The 17,256-nt window shown below is 39.3% G+C and overlaps 1 long non-coding RNA gene across 1 annotated transcript; it reads right to left on the reverse strand.

Moving 5' to 3' along the window:
• Positions 1-13,512: 13,512 nt before the first annotated feature.
• On the reverse strand, positions 13,513-16,224 carry LOC139473246 (uncharacterized). The gene is made up of 4 exons (XR_011653925.1): positions 16,168-16,224; positions 15,385-15,479; positions 14,495-14,593; positions 13,513-13,672 (listed from the first exon to the last, which is right to left on the reverse strand). It is a non-coding gene; the product is annotated as an uncharacterized lncRNA (long non-coding RNA).
• Positions 16,225-17,256: the final 1,032 nt, after the last annotated feature.

Here is a 17,256-nt window from a genome sequence, read left to right on the forward strand (position 1 = left end):
GAGTCTATGTAGTGTTGAATGAAGACACAAACAGGTGTTAGGCCACATGGTCAGCAGTTTGACAAATACCGAGGGTGGGTTTATGTCCATCCCTGTGTCCAGGTGTCTTAAGGATGGTCACTACCTGCATGGTTGTAGTTTAGTTTACTGTTGCTCGTCAACATAATAATAGAGGGATAACTTGTCTTATATCGATTTAAAAAAAAAAAAATTACACAAATATTCTTTATGGATGTCGGATTCATAATGTGATCTCACTGACTGTCGTTGTACATAGAATCCTCTTTCATAAGACAAAACGACGGATTGCTATAACGTATGGAGTTATCACGATGTTGTTGTTTTTAAATGTGATAATGAATTAATTGTATAATACACGTTGGCAATTTAAGGCACCATACATTAATGTTGAAATGCAATAACTATATTTAACTGAAAACCCTCATGATCATGACCTTACTATTATATCCACATCTCTATCTGTCTGTATGACAAGACTACCGACATATACGTTAGTGTTAACGAGTAGCGCGGGCACGGAAGGATCATTCGTGTGAGGCGCCGTGGAGATGCGTGCCAGGATGCTAATATCAATGAAGCCCGAGTTCGCTGTGATTATGATCCATGATTGTTAGCTTATATGGGTCATTCTCAAACTGGTCCTGTTTATCAATGACGCCATTTGACCAAACTACAATAGCCGAATTCAGTTAACACTTCACACATAAGGTAATATCATTGTGTATCTCGTGCAGAGATTAATCAAACAGGAAATCAATAAAATATTTTTAGAAATCTACAGTTTTTAGATTTAGATATTACCAAAAGCCGTCAGTGGCGTAACACTTTTGATATTGTTATTTTATAAATTTTCCGCAATGAAAATGTTATTTCTATGTTGACTGATACCGTTATTTGTAGCTATAATGCATTGACCAGCAGTTTGGGGTTGTCTTGTCTACTACAGCAATGTATTTGTGAAATAAAATATTGTTTTGAGAAAAAGTATGTTTCTGCTCGATACATTATTTCAAATAATTTTCAAGTTCATGTAGTCCTTACCGTTTACATTCATTTTTCTGATTATAATCATTCTTGAATAGGTCATGCTATGTACAGGTATGTTTAAAAGGGACAATACTGAAAATTAGTCATTAGCTATATGGCTAGAATAATTCCGACGCGAAAACTGAAAATGAGACTATATAAATTAGTATGAGTTAGTGTTACCCCATTGACGAGAACCGTTACTCAAACGACAAGAAATATATGCCACTTAAATTTTCACTTCTTATTACACACAATCTCCTTAATTACAAAATCATTCTCATTTTGAAAAATATACAATGTCATGTAAAACATATAAATGAATAGTTTGCCTAGTACATGTGTAACACCAATGACACGCTTCGTCCGCCCACGTCTCTACGTATTTGACATTGGCAGGGTTGCAGTTAGAAACGAAGTCCGTTGAATCAATGCACATGACAGATAACAATGTTACACTAATGACAACAGAAACAATATAGTGCAAGTCAAGCTTACAATTTGATTTCAACTGATCTGTTGCCTGTTTTTCATACCGACTGCTACAAAGTTTTAAAATCATTATGAACTCTTGGTTAGCACGTGACCTGACCCCATTAGGCAGAATAACTATTTAAAAGTCTCATTTAACCTAAACTAACCCACCTTTTCTCAACCCTATCTAATCCAAGTGAAAGGTTTATAAAGGAATTCTAAACACTGTGTTTTCGTTTCATATGGAAAAATAAACCAGGCAAAATCAGTAGAAATATTATGATTAAACCTTATGAATAGGGAGTATAAGAATACCTGATATTAAAAAAAATACAATCAATGCTTAAAAGATATCTTGGATTAAACGTTTGTTCCGTTCACATCCAAACTCTAAACTTACCACTCTTTGGATTATCGATATAACTCCGAAAAAATGCCAATTCTATATTTCGGAAAAGGTTATTAATGATAGGCCCAATGCCTCCTGGTAAGATGTTCTGTGTGCCTAGGAAAACATAATGGAAAAAAGGAAATTCTATCAAAGAGGAAAAAGATATATTATCACAATCTTTATGGCAAAATACGAATATAAGAATCGGGAACACTCCTGCTTACTATAAACATTACTCGGGAAAAGACATTAATCTTGTAAATTGTAAACCAAATTTCCCCGTAAATTTTTATCATATGTACTGAGATATTAACCAGATTGATTAAGAATAACAAATGTATCAAAGCATTAAAGATTTGTTCCATTGATCATTTATTAGCTCAGTTTGCAGACGATACAACTTTAATATTAGATGGTACAGAAAGATGTTTACAAGGTGTTTGTAATACATTGACTCTTTTTGAACGTTTTTCGGGCTTACGGGTAAATGTAGACAAAACTAAGTTGATATGGATTGGTTCACACAAACGTAGTCGGATAAAACTACTCCACAAAATGAAAATGGATTGGACCGATCACTTTAAGTTATTGGGCATTTAATTTGATACTGATCTTGAAAAAATTATAGACATTAATAATAACGATAAATTCAAAGAAATAAAATATTCAATGCAATTATGGAAAAGTAGAATACTTACACCCTTTGGACGAAATACAATATTGAAATGATTTTTGTTACCAAAACTTAATCATTTGTTTTCTACTGTTCCTGCTCCATCCGAAGATATTATAAATAAATTTCAAGCAAATTGCTTCAAATTTATTTGGAATGAAAAACCGGATAAAATTAAAAGGTAAAGGGTAATGAACAATATTCCTAAGGGTGGTTTTAAAGTACCCCTAGTAAAAGATATTATTGCATCTCAAAATATTTCTTGGCTTCGTCACATACATCTATCAAATACTACCCTTAAATCGTTTATATTTGAGGTTAATATTATCCCATCTGATATTTTTTCAAATGGATGCAAAATACATAAGAGACCACATCGTCAAAACTATCAGAAATCCTTTTTGGCGAGATGTAGTGTCGTCTTGGGGCCGATATATAGAACATCATAAGAACACACGACAGGATGCTTATTCCCAGTATATATGGTACAATGACAATGCGCAGATTAATGGGAAATATATATTTAATAACAAGTGGGATGATGCGGGAGTAAAATATATCAATGATTTGGTAGACTTCTTTCATACTTAGAATTTGAGGTGAGGTGAGGTGAAATTGGGTTTAACGTCGCGTCCAAGATTATTGCACTTATATAGCGACGTGCATGCACGTGTATGTGTGTGTGTGGCTGCTTGTACTAGTCCGGACTGATGCCGATTTATAGTGCTAGCTCACTGAGATACCATGCCGCAGTTTAACATGAATATCCCACTCAGACACAGCATACTGACTCCGAGCCGACCAGTCCTTGTTTTAGCCCCTTAATGCCGAGCGCCAGACAGGGTAACAACAAGTACAATCTTTAAACGTCTTTTTGTATGACGCGGCCCGGGATCGAACCCTGGACCTTCCGCTCTCCGGGCGGACGCTCTACCACAGGACCACGGAGGCGGTCCTTAGAATTTGAGAATAGATACAATGTTTCGTGTAATCGTTTAACCTTTTACGGGGCAAGAAATGCTATAAATGTTTATTTAAAATCTTTAGAAACTTATGATGTTACACCATTGGTAGCCCCAATTTTACCATTTAACATTCATGTACTTATGAAGAGTCCAAAGGGTTCAAAATACTACTATGATGTGCTATTTAGTTCAAAATTTCAGAGGACATCAGCCAATCAGCAATGGGAAAATGATATAAAATATTATACAGATTATGAATGGAAAAATATAAATGAAACACCATTTCGATATACTGACAGTGTGCAATTGCGTTGGCTTCTGTACTGTATTATTAGTCAAATACTTCCAGTTGGTAAATACATATTTAAAGTGGGATATAATATAAAGATTCTCCCTTGTGTACAAGTTGTGATAAAGTTATTGCTGACATTTCTCATGTACTATAGACTTGTGAAAACTCTAGCTCTCTCTGGGCCGAACTTGAAAGATGGATAAGTAATAAGGCGGAAATTCATATAAATTTCACCAAAGAAAACGTTTTACTGGGCTTTCCATTTTAAGGAAATGATCCATCTACATTCCTTGTCATTAAGGATACTATATTCCAAATGTATCTTAAAAAGAAAAAAAATGTCTTTCGAGTTGATCCAGAGAGAGTTGGCAAATTACTTCTTTATAACTAAAGCGATAGCTTACTCTGACTGTAACTACAACAAGTTTGTGAAGTTTTGGTCCAGTTGCCGCAAACTATTTTTGTAACCATATCAACTCAAATACTGAATTATATGAGTTCATATGCCCCCATGATGTATGATCTATGATTCCGTTTTTGTTTTAAGATTCGCTGTATGAACATTAATATGTATGAAATGCTGCACGACAAAAAAGTGGAATAATAAAAAACAATTAATCTTGTAAATGATTTGATAGACGAGAACGGAAATTTTCTAGATCTTTTAGACCTAAAACATGTATACAACTGTAAAACACGTTTTCTGGAATATTCTAGTCTTATCTAAGCAATAAAACAATATTTAAAGCGTAAGAATATAGCCCTAACATCTAAGCTACAACTGCCCTTGATATTAAGATGGGAACTAGATCTTGGCCTTAACATGACGGAAAACGATTGACAAACGATTAATCGTAGCCCCCACAGATATGATATGTCCTCAAAACAAAAATGGTTCCAATACAGTATTATTCATATAAGTATACCAACAAAATGGGATATAAAGAATCATTTCTTTGCAATTTTTGTAAACGAGAAAAGCAAACCTTAATACACATGTTCTTTGTGTGCAAAATTGTAAAACACATCTGGAACAACCTTACAAAATGGATCAAAGACAAAACTGGAATAGAACTAGAATCTTCAAAATTGACAATTTTATTAGGATATCAACAAAAACTAAATGATGCATAAAATTATATTATAATTGTAACAAAGCAAAACATATTCAAATCAAACATTTCCGACTCCTTACCAAATTTCCCACACATCAAACAAGAAATATCCGATTCATATTACATCGACAGAAATATATCATATTCACAATGTACGTGTAGTGAGTGAGTGAGTATGGTTTTACACCGTTTTTAGCAATATTCCAGCAATGTCACGACGGGGGACACCAGAAATGGGCTTCACACATTGTACCCATGTCGGGATTCGAACCCGGGTCTTCGGCGTGGCGAGCAAACGCTTTAACCACTAGGCTACCCGACAGCCCCTATTCACAATGTAAATAGACACAGTTCATGACATTTTGGTCTCTCTGTCACCACATATTCAACAATATGACACGGGAATAGTTTAAGTTTGTTATCATCTATAGATCAACTTTGTTACTTGTATGTATTTAAGGTTGTATGTGAACTACATTCTGTAAACTTATTTTTTGTGTACTCCAAAAAGAAATAAAATGATAAAAACAAACATTTGGTACACCACTGACAGTGTTTAGATTTTTTTGACAAGCATATTATTTTGTATTTGTATGCCTTGATTAGACTGTGACACTTGGTAAATTCACGAGGTAAAATGAAAAGATCATAAATGAGCCATATGAATTTAAAAATTTTAAAGGAAAAAATGCAAGCTGAAAGTGTTGTCACAGTCCCCTCAAAAGACAATTTACTGCATTTGGAATTATTGGAACAACTACTAATCTATTATTTGTCTAAATAATTAAAAAATGATATTAAAAAAATGTCATTTTGTGAGAATTATTCAACTGACCAGAAAACCTACCAATTTTGTGAATGACTCATATACGATTTATTAATACTACCCGTCAAAAAGGCATACGCATAAACAAATATATAATTTGTTTGCATCTTCATGAATGAGAAGTCAGTCAGTTAGTGAGTGAGGTGGGTTTAACGCCGCCTTATGCACTGTATATCGGTTGTATCACAAAGTCTGTCTGACGCAGAACGTATACCTAGGACAAAGTAAGGATCAGAGAGAGCCGAATATCGGATTCAAACCCAGCGAATTGCGACACCTGAGACCGTTGAGCCACTCGTGCTCATACAGTGCAACTGTTACAAGGATTAACGCAGTGACAAGGATGTATTCCTTACCTACTTATGGTGCTAAGCTTTTCTTTCTGGATGTCAGCAAGCAAATGGCTGCTTTTCACAGTGTGAACCCATTTTGTTCCAAGTTTAGGAAATAAAAAAAAGAGACTACAAAAGGATAAAGGCACTCTTGGACACTTTGAAGTGCTCTCTGTAAATAATGCGTTACGTTACCAATATAATATATAAATTCAGAGGAGTCATAGTTCATATTTTCATCACGTAATTTGTAGTTATATTTCCACGTCTCATTCATCACAGACGTACGGATGTGTACACACACTGTCTGTATTAATATACTCTCCAGGCAGCATACAGGTGGGCGTGACGTCTTCAACATTTGGACGTGATTCCCGCCGAAGACAAATATTTGGATGCGGTTATTAACGTTTGCCATCACCTATGCATATTTACTATGTGCGTTATCAGTTCATGACAAGTATATGATATTCATATAATTACGGCACATGCCGATACTGATATTTTCCCATAAGGGCGTTCACACGTCAAGGGTTTGTCTGGTCAAGACATGATTATTTACAGACCGCCGTCATATAACTGGAATAATACTGAGGGCGGCGTAAAACAATCAAACAACCAAACGAATAGCATACAATTACATCTGTAGTCCCCGGGGTTCTTTGAGTATGACGAGTGTCAGTTAAGTGTCAATTCAGTTCGCATCCACGATTTGAACCCGGATCCCGGGACGACAAAGCGACATGACAACTGTATTACCATTCAAAGCGATGTTACATCAACACTCACTCTCCCATTTACTTTACATAGCGCCGTACATGTGTCGGAAGACACCATCACCATCACAATCTCATTGGCCACTGGGGGGACACGCAATGGGCGTGTTCGTGCATCAACACGCGTTACATCGCGCCCCACCGTACACGTCGGGTAACAAAACAGGCCAAGACGTGAATTGCGTGTACATCATGTTTCTGAACAGGAAGATCGAGTTGCGTGGACATAGACTCCGGCAAAGAAACCCAGAGAGGTCCCCGTGCGTGAATAGGTCTTCCCTGTATCATCCACCTATTCATTCCAGCACACCTGTTTCAGTCTTCCAATACGACATTCTACAGCAAGCATAACCTGGAAACTTCGTGGTGGCTTGTTAAGGATTTTAGAATCGTCCCTTATTTGTTGTTTTTCTAATCCTCTATATCAGGCTATGTTTCGTCACATTTGTCGAGTAATTCGGTAACGTGTATAAGTATAGGGTTTGAGCAGGAGGCCAGTCTGCCATGTATACCAGAGATGGGGTGTCCGAGATGGTGTGTGAGTGAATACTGAATCGTCACGAGGTGACTACCATCTTCCCGAAGCAAGGGAGTTAACTGACTATAAAAGTCTGTGCAACTTATAACGTTACCTTCCGTACTGTAACCTCAGCATATTGCCTGACGCAGTTGTTCTTGACATATTTCAACGACCTGTTCCTTTTTCATGTCTTTCGCAAAAGCGCCAAATGACATTCCGGAGTAAATATGAAACTCTACATTGCCGAGGTTGTGGTAAAGTGCCCTATCTTCGACAGAGCAGCTGACGATACACAAAGTTGGACGAAGGAGATGTTATAACAACGTCATTGCAGCAGTGTCATACCAAGTGCTTGCACAGAATATTGCATCTTTCCGAGGCAAGAGAGTTAACTTACTTTAAACGTCCAGTTTCCACCCTTCCCGAACTAGGCTGGAATTACTGGGCTTGATCGTAGTGCCACCAGTGGCTATTACCAGTTATGTCCCTTCTAAGCTTCTCCTATGGACCATTAAGATTCCACTTCTCGTATCGCTTGTGTTTGCTTCACACAAAATGGTGGCGCCGAGTCAGGACGATCTGATCGATAATCAAGATCCATGTTGTGATAAAACGGGTCTTACAACGCGAAATGCATCAAATCACATGAGCACCTTGATTAATAACATGAAAAAAAGTTTGAAAACATCTGCTGACAACGAGTTGGCGGTGCTCATTCTTTGCAAATCCCGCAATCGACCGAAATCTGCACGACAGTTTGCGAACCGGATTTCGATTTCGGTGCGCGATTTTGATTGGACCATGCATAGACTCGTTAGTCCAGCAAAATGTAACTCCATAATACCAGCCTAGTCCGGCAAGGGTGGAAACTGGACTTTTATAGTCAGTTACCTCTCTTGCCACGGGAAGATTGGAATATTGAGTCTAAACACTATGGCTGTTTATGGTGGTTCAACTACAGTATATTGATATTTACACCTGTGTCTGTATGTTGTGGTTCTACAATAGTATATTGATATTTACACCTGTGTCTGTATGTTGTGGTTCTACTATAGTATATTGATATTTACACCTGTGTCTGTATGTTGTGGTTCTACTTCAGTATATTGACACTTATCCCTGTGTTTGTATGTTGTGGTTCTACTACAGTATATTGACACTTATCCCTGTGTTTGTATGTTGTGGTTCTACTACAGTATATTGACACTTATCCCTGTGGCTGTGTGTTGTGGTTCTACTTCAGTATATTGACACTTATCCATGTGGCTGTATGTTGTGGTTCTACTTCAGTATATTGACACTTATCCCTGTGTTTGTATGTTGTGGTTCTACTATAGTATATTGACACTTATCCATGTGGCTGTAAGTTGTGGTTCTACTTCAGTATATTGACACTTATCCCTGTGGCTGTATGTTGTGGTTCTGCTTCAGTATATTGACACTTATCCCTGTGGCTGTATGTTGTGTTTCTACTACAGTATATTGACACTTATCCCTGTGTCTGTATGTTGTGGTTCTACTACAGTATATTGACACTTATCGCTGTGTCTGTATGTTGTGGTTCTACTATAGTATATTGTCACTGATCCCTGTGGCTGTATGTTGTGGTTCTGCTTCAGTATATTGACACTTATCCCTGTGGCTGTATGTTGTGGTTCTACTACAGTATATGGACACTTATCCCTGTGGCTGTATGTGGTGGTCCTACTACAGAAAATTGACACGTGTCCCTGTTTGCCTATGTGATGGTTCTACTACAGTATATTGACACTTATCCCTGTGACTGTATATAGTGGTTCTTCTGCAGTATATTGACACTTATCCCTGTGGCTGTATGTTGTGGTTCTAATGCAGTATATTGACACTTATCCCTGTGGCTGTATGTTGTGGTTCTACTTCAGTATATTGACACTTATCCCTGTGGCTGTATATGGTGGTTCAACTACAGTATATTGACACTTATCCCTGTAGCTGTATGTTGTGGTTCTACTTCAGTATATTGACACTTATCCCTGTGGCTGTATGTGGTGGTTCTACTACAGTATATTGACACTTATCCCTGTGTTTGTATGTTGTGGTTCTACTACAGTATATGTACACTTATCCCTGTGGCTGTATATGGTGGTTCTACTACAGTATATTGACACTTATCCCTGTGGCTGTATGTTGTGGTTCTACTTCAGTATATTGACACTTATCCCCGTGGAAGGCATATGGTGGTTCTACTACAGTATATTGACACTTATCCCTGTGGCTGCATATGGTGGTTCTACTACAGTATATCGACACTATTCCCTGTGGCTGTTTGTTGTGGTTCTACTACAGTATATTGACACTTATCCCTGTGGCTGTTTGTTGTGGTTCTACTACAGTATATTGACACTTATCCCTGTGGCTGTATGTTGTGGTTCTACTACAGTATATTGACACTTATTCCTGTGACTGTATGTTGTGGTTCTACTACAGTATATCGACACTTATCCCTGTGTTTGTATGTTGTGGTTCTACTATAGTATATTGACACTTATCCATGTGGCTGTATGTTGTGGTTCTACTTCAGTATATTGACACTTATCCCTGTGGCTGTATGTTGTGTTTCTACTACAGTATATTGACACTTATCCCTGTGTCTGTATGTTGTGGTTCTACTACAGTATATTGACACTTATCCCTGTGGCTGTATGTTGTGGTTCTACTATAGTATATTGTCACTGATCACTGTGGCTGTATGTTGTGGTTCTGCTTCAGTATATTGACACTTATCCCTGTGGCTGTATGTGGTGGTCCTACTACAGAAAATTGACACGTGTCCCTGTTTGCCTATGTGATGGTTCTACTACAGTATATTGACACTTCTTCCTGTGACTGTATATAGTGGTTCTTCTGCAGTACATTGACACTTATCCCTGTGGCTGTATGTTGTGGTTCTACTTCAGTATATTGACACTTATCCCTGTGGCTGTATGTTGTGGTTCTACTTCAGTATATTGACACTTATCCCTGTGGCTGTATATGGTGGTTCAACTACAGTATATTGACACTTATCCCTGTAGCTGTATGTTGTGGTTCTACTACAGTATATTGACACTTATCCCTGTGGCTGTATGTTGTGGTTCTACTTCAGTATATTGACACTTATCCCTGTGGCTGTATGTTGTGGTTCTACTTCAGTATATTGACACTTATCCCTGTGGCTGTATGTGGTGGTTCTACTACAGTATATTGACACTTATCCCTGTGTTTGTATGTTGTGGTTCTACTACAGTATATGTACACTTATCCCTGTGGCTGTATGTTGTGGTTCTACTACAGTATATTGACACTTATCCCTGTGGCTGTATGTTGTGGTTCTACTACAGTATATTGACACTTATCCCTGTGGCTGTATGTTGTGGTTCTACTTCAGTATATTGACACTTATCCCTGTGGCTGCATATGGTGGTTCTACTACAGTATATTGACCCTTATCCCTGTGGCTGCATATGGTGGTTCTACTACAGTATATCGACACTTATCCCTGTGGCTGTTTGTTGTGGTTCTACTACAGTATATTGACACTTATCCCTGTGGCTGTTTGTGGTGGTTCTACTACAATATATCGACACTTTACCCTGTGGCTGTATGTTGTGGTTCTACTACAGTATATTGACACTTATCCCTGTGGCTGTATGTTGTGGTTCTACTACAGTATATTGACACTTATTCCTGTGACTGTATGTTGTGGTTCTACTACAGTATATCGACACTTTACCCTGTGGCTGTATGTGTTGGTTCTGCTACAGTATATTGACACTGATCCCTGTGGCTGTATGTGGTGGTTCTACTACAGTATATTGACTTTGATCCCTGTGGCTGTTTGTTGTGGTTCTACTACAGTATATTGACACTTAGCCAGTGGCTGTTTGTGGTGGTTCTTTATAGATTACCTGGTGTGTAACAGAGGCCGCCCGTCCCTGGGATGGAGTTTTGACTATACAGATTACCTGGTGTGTAACAGAGGTCGCCCGTCCCTGGGATGGAGTTTTGACTATACAGATTACCTGGTGTGTTACAGAGGTCGCCCGTCCCTGGGATGGAGTTCTGACTATACAGATTACCTGGTGTGTTACAGAGGTCGCCCGTCCCTGGGAAGGAGTTCTGACTATACAGATTACCTGGTGTGTAACAGAGGTCGCCCGTCCCTGGGAAGGAGTTCTGACTATACAGATTACCTGGTGTGTAACAGAGGTCGCCCGTCCCTGGGAAGGAGTTCTGACTCTACAGATTACCTGGTGTGTCACGAAGGACACCCGTCCAGCCAGGCACAAACACAAAGGCAGGGGATGGAGTTCTGATTATATGGATTACCTGCATCGCATTTTCCATCACATTTTTGCACCCGTGAATTTCCGGGGTAGAATAGGTCTTCAGCAACCCATGCTTGCCGTAAAAGGTGACTATGCTTGTCGTACAAGGCGACTAACGGGATCGGGTGGTCAGGCTCGCTGACTTGGTTGATGAATGTCATCGATCTCAATTGCGCGGATCGATGCTCATGATATTAATCACTGGATTGTCTGGTCCAGACTCGATTATTTACAGACCGCCGTCATATAGCTAGAATATTGCTGAGTGCGGCGTCAAACAACAAACCAACCAACCAACCAACCAACCAACCATCACAGTTTGGGCGCATTGCATCGCAACATCACATTGCCTATAATAGGTTTGGCCGCTGATGCGATGACCCTCCTCAGCCATCGGTAGGAACGTCCTACTTACATCTAAATAGTGACCTCAAGACAATTGACTCTTTACAAAACTATAACTACGAGTTGTTTAATGGTGCATTTGATTGGGTTGGGTGTAATTACTGTGGATTGATTTGGCATATACAGTCTGTAATTGTCAATATATTTAAATAAACCCAAATTTAGAAAGAGGACGCTTGTCCTGGAAATATATACCTTAAGGATGAGAAGGTTTTGGACGAAAGTGTTTTATATCCAGAATATGAAGATAGCTTCAATAAAACACTGTCACTTTAAAGTACGTATATATTATATGCAGTGAGCGAGGGGGCCGTAAAATACACGCGTACGCGATAACTCTATAGTCAAGAAAAAGCGGCGGTCAATCACTACTGACTCTCCAACCACAGACTTGAGGACAACATTTCTCAACACACGCGACACAAAGGCTAGGATGTCGACATTATACGCCGAGTTTCAGGCGAATGATTATGTCTATATTATACACTGAATTTCAGGCTAATATATCTACATCACACACTAAGTTAAAGACTAATATTGATACATCTTACAATGAGTTTTAAGACTAATAGGTCTACATAATACAATACGTTTGAGACTAATATGGCCAAATGATACAATACGTTTATGACTAATATGGCCAAATCATACAATACGTTTAAGACTTATATGTCAACATTATACAGTGAGCTTCAGACTGTGACAGGTTCAGATTAACATGCCTATATGTCTATGTATGGAACAGGAAATTCACCACATGTGAACGTGTTTGCAAGGCGTAATGTGTGAGGTGAGGTGAAATTGGATTTAATATCGCGTCCAAGATTGTTGCGCTTATATAGCGACGTGCATGTGTAAGCAAGGATCATATTCTACATAAATATTATCCCGGGGTGGGTTTTTTACTATAGAGTATAGTATAGGATATGATTAAACACACTGGTATGGGTTCAAATTCACTTCATAATGTTCACTCTTAGACATGCACGTGTGTGTGTGTGTGGCTGCTTGTTCTAGTCCGGACTGATGCCGATTTATAGTGCTACCTCACTGAGTTACCATGCCTCAGTTTAACATGAATACCCCACTCAGACACAGTATACTGACTCCGAGCCGACCAGTCCTTGTTTTAGCCCCTTAATACCGAGCCCTAGACAGGGTAACAACAAGCACCATGTTTTAACATCTTTTGGTATTCCGCTCTGGAGGCGCTCGCAAGGTTTTAGAACTTTTGGACAAAGAAAATCCATATCATAAGCATTGCCCGTTGTCTTTACGTAGGTCAACGACCAGCTCATTCTGGTTGACATTAACGTATCATCACTAACTCCCAGTGCATAAACAAATGATATCAAATTTAAAATTAATAATTATATTTGTGCAATTCATTTGCTAAGCTACTTACGGCTTGGACAAATCCCGCAAAATGTTGGACATTCAAGAACTAGGTTTTGAAAGTTACAGTAATTGGTGTCTGTACAGTAGGTCTTGTCAGGCGTGGAGCATGACACTGAAAGACAAGTATATATGCACTGATTATCTGAAGAGAAAGATAGTTTCACATTATCCTCCGACGTTTCCCTGAGCTGCTGCATGTATTATGTCAATGGGATTTGTAAACATCTAGGTTCCCGACTGTACAAGGAACAGTTGATAGTCGCGAACGCCTCTTTGAACAGCATTTCAGTTACAACCCAGCATATCAGTTTAACGTGAGCGGAAGCTCAAAGTGTTTGTTTGTTAGTTGTTTAACGCCGCACTCATCAATATTCCAGCTATATGAGGGCGGTCTGTAAATAATCGAGTCTGGAACAAACAGTCAAGTAAGTGACATCATGAGCAATTGGGATACGATCACGATCATCAACATTCATCAACCAAGTCAGCGAGCCTGACCACCCGATCCCGTTAGTCGCCTCTTACTACAAGCATAGTCGCCTTTTACAGCAAGCATGGGTTGCTGAAGACCTATTCTCTACCCGGATCTTCACGGGTCGAAGCCTTAAGTGATGCCGGTCTAGTTCCTTAGGTTAAACCTACGAACAAAGATTTTTGACCAGCGTTTTTACCAGATGGAATCTGTTTGAACAGACCAACATCGCATCTTGGCAGAGCCAAGTTAATTATCAAATTACGGAGCGTTAGGCAAATGGAACGCTCGAAACCTTAGTTTGACACGTATCAATACTCCCAGTACACTACAGCACCATCACCCCCTTAAATTGGCCAGAATATCATAACATGTACCGACATCTGTTACAATTACCCTAGTTGAAATACATAACGAAATCATCATATGAAATCGAGTTATATATAACTTTGTAAACGTTACGTGTTTCGCATGAATCTCCAGTGAATATTACAGGACAGTCGCGGGTACAGGTTGTCTTGTCAAGCGTCCCTCCGTTTAAACACGTCTTTCCTCCGCAATCTGAAGTCATACAAAATTCCATGTTGTAACTAACATGCAAGCCATCATGCTGTAATTATAACCAACACACGCAGTTCTCAAATTCGGATACGGACATATCTACGTGCAAACCGAGGAATCGTTCATTGTCAAACAGTTGGTTTTTAAATGTAGCATTATTCATAAATAAAAGCAAATATCATGAGAAGAAATTCACTGGGAAAACAGTATGTGAAATGCTGGACTCCTCGTTGATAACTTCTTCGTGAACTTTGGGGATAGGACTTTGGGCAAGAAGTTGGCGTCCTCATGGGCACCAATTGTGCTCCCCTCGCTGTTTCCTCATGCACATGAATCGGAGGTTCTGCACGGATTGGCAAAATCCAACAGCTGAATTTGGCCAAGACGTTTATTTTATCGTAAATGATGATCAAATAGTCAATTCCCTTCCACAGATTTATCCACATGATCTAGAAATAAAAGAGACCAGTGAAACCGCCTTATCGGTTTCATTCTTCAGATATATGCATAAAAATTCAGAGTGACAAAAAAAACTCTCCACAAGACGATGACAAGACGGCTTCAATAGTCAACTTTCCTTTCGTGTAGAGTAATATCACAGCAGCTCCAGAAGAAAATGTCTTCTGTCAGGTTTAATTCATCTTAATCCAACCTTACATTAATCTAATCACACCAAATTGCACCGCTTAGTTTTCGCTTTATTTACATTTTTCGCATATAATTGACGCTCCCGTTAATTTCACGATTTACAGTATTTAATAATGTTTCACCTCTGATATACATGTACCTACCGCACAAACCGCTTGCATCTCTCGTCTCACACTGGGTCTGACAGGAGGAAGTTGTGCACACCTTAAAGGGTGTCTTCGTGTCGTCCGAGGTCTGTCTGGATAATATTTTGTTTAGATTTTAGCAATATAAATGGCCACCTGCTCTGATATTGAAATTGAAAGAACACTTATTTTTTCTTAAAATCCGTTAGCTCATTAACTTGAATTGCTGAGGACAATGAGACACATATGGCATTATCGAGTGTCGTGCAAGGTGAGGATTAAATGGGGTTTCACGCGGCGTCCAAGATTATTACACTTCTATAGCGAGGTGTGTGGCTGCTTGTACTAGTCCGGACTAATGCCGATTTTATAGTGCTAGCCCACTAAGATATCATGCCGTAGTTGAACATGAATAACCCACTCAGACACAGTATACTGACTCCGAGCCGACCACTCCTTGTCCCCTAATGCCGAGCGCCAGGCAGGGTAACGACAAGTACCATCTTTTAACGTCTATTGGTATGACGCGGCCGAACCTTCAAACACCGAACCTTCCGCTCTCCGGACACACGCTCTACCACTAGACCATGGAGGCGGTCTGTGTCGATAAGAAGAGATTGCATAAACGACCATGCCGAGAAATCAAATTCAAAGTATTAAAAATATTTATCAGATTGATGTCTGCAAACTGTTACAATTAGCATATGTTCATGTACGCTATGCAGAAACTCCATCCATCATATTGAAGCCACGTCCTGGGTCTCATCCCTCAACCCGACCCCATCATCGTTATAGACTCACCCTCCAGCGTAGTTGCAGACAATGTACTTCTTCGTTACGCCTCCCTCCACACACCTCCACACAATGAAACCACCTAGGTCGTTCGTTGATGTATCTTGTAATGTTACATCCAGCATTAATTGGCCGATGATTTGTTGGTAGTATAGGTTTCATTGCATTCTCCTCGGAACAGCCACAAATGTAATTTGTCCTTTTCAGAATATCACCAGCCAGAAAGCATCCTCAAGCGCCAATACAGGTTATCGGAAAATGAGTGTGTCGATGCATCAAGAGTTAACTGTAAGCGATGGATAAATACAAACAATTTTGTTTGCATTTGGTGGTGTTTTAAGTGTTGAAAACTTATCATAAATGAAATAATTATCGTGTTGACATACATTCACGGGGGCACGGGTGGCCCAGTCGTCTAAGGCGCCGCGATTCACTGTGCAGAGCTGCGTCCATTGGGCACGCCAGAAGCCTCTGATTGTGGGTTCGAATCCCGGTTCGCCCCGATTATGTGTCTAGGTTTGTCAGCACCATACCTGTTGCTCGTGGGTTTCACCGAAGTGGTAAACGTCTTAGACCTGCATCGTTAAACTCAACTCACTCACTCATACATTTACACTCTGTAAATTCAATCGCCTATAATAACCTGAATCTATAAATAAAAAGTGTGGCTTCAAAAAGGAGGGATGGTTGGCTACCCCTGCCTCCCCTCTGGACCTCGTATGATTGGAGACCTGTGACGATCCGGGGTAGAATAGGTTTTCAGTAACCCATGCTTGCCGTAAAAGGTGACTATGCTTGTCGTAAGAGGCGACAAACGGGATCGGATGGTCAGGCTCGCTGACTTGGTTGATGCATGTCATCGATCCTAATTACGTGGATCGATACTCATCATATTAATCACTGGATTGTCTGATTATTTACAGACGGACGTCACATAGCTGGAATATTGCTGAGTATGGCGTTAAACAATAAACCAACCAACCAATCGCATGATTGGAGTGTATCATAATAAAGCCATGTAATGTATAAAGACGTTTACATGAGTGACATATCTAAACCAGAATCATAAACATCCTATATCATGTTTACGTAAATTGT

Source organism: Haliotis cracherodii, unplaced genomic scaffold (genome assembly GCF_022045235.1).
Source record: "Haliotis cracherodii isolate W230 unplaced genomic scaffold, xgHalCrac1.p SCAF_27, whole genome shotgun sequence".
In the NCBI taxonomy this organism is placed as follows: domain Eukaryota; kingdom Metazoa; phylum Mollusca; class Gastropoda; order Lepetellida; family Haliotidae; genus Haliotis; species Haliotis cracherodii.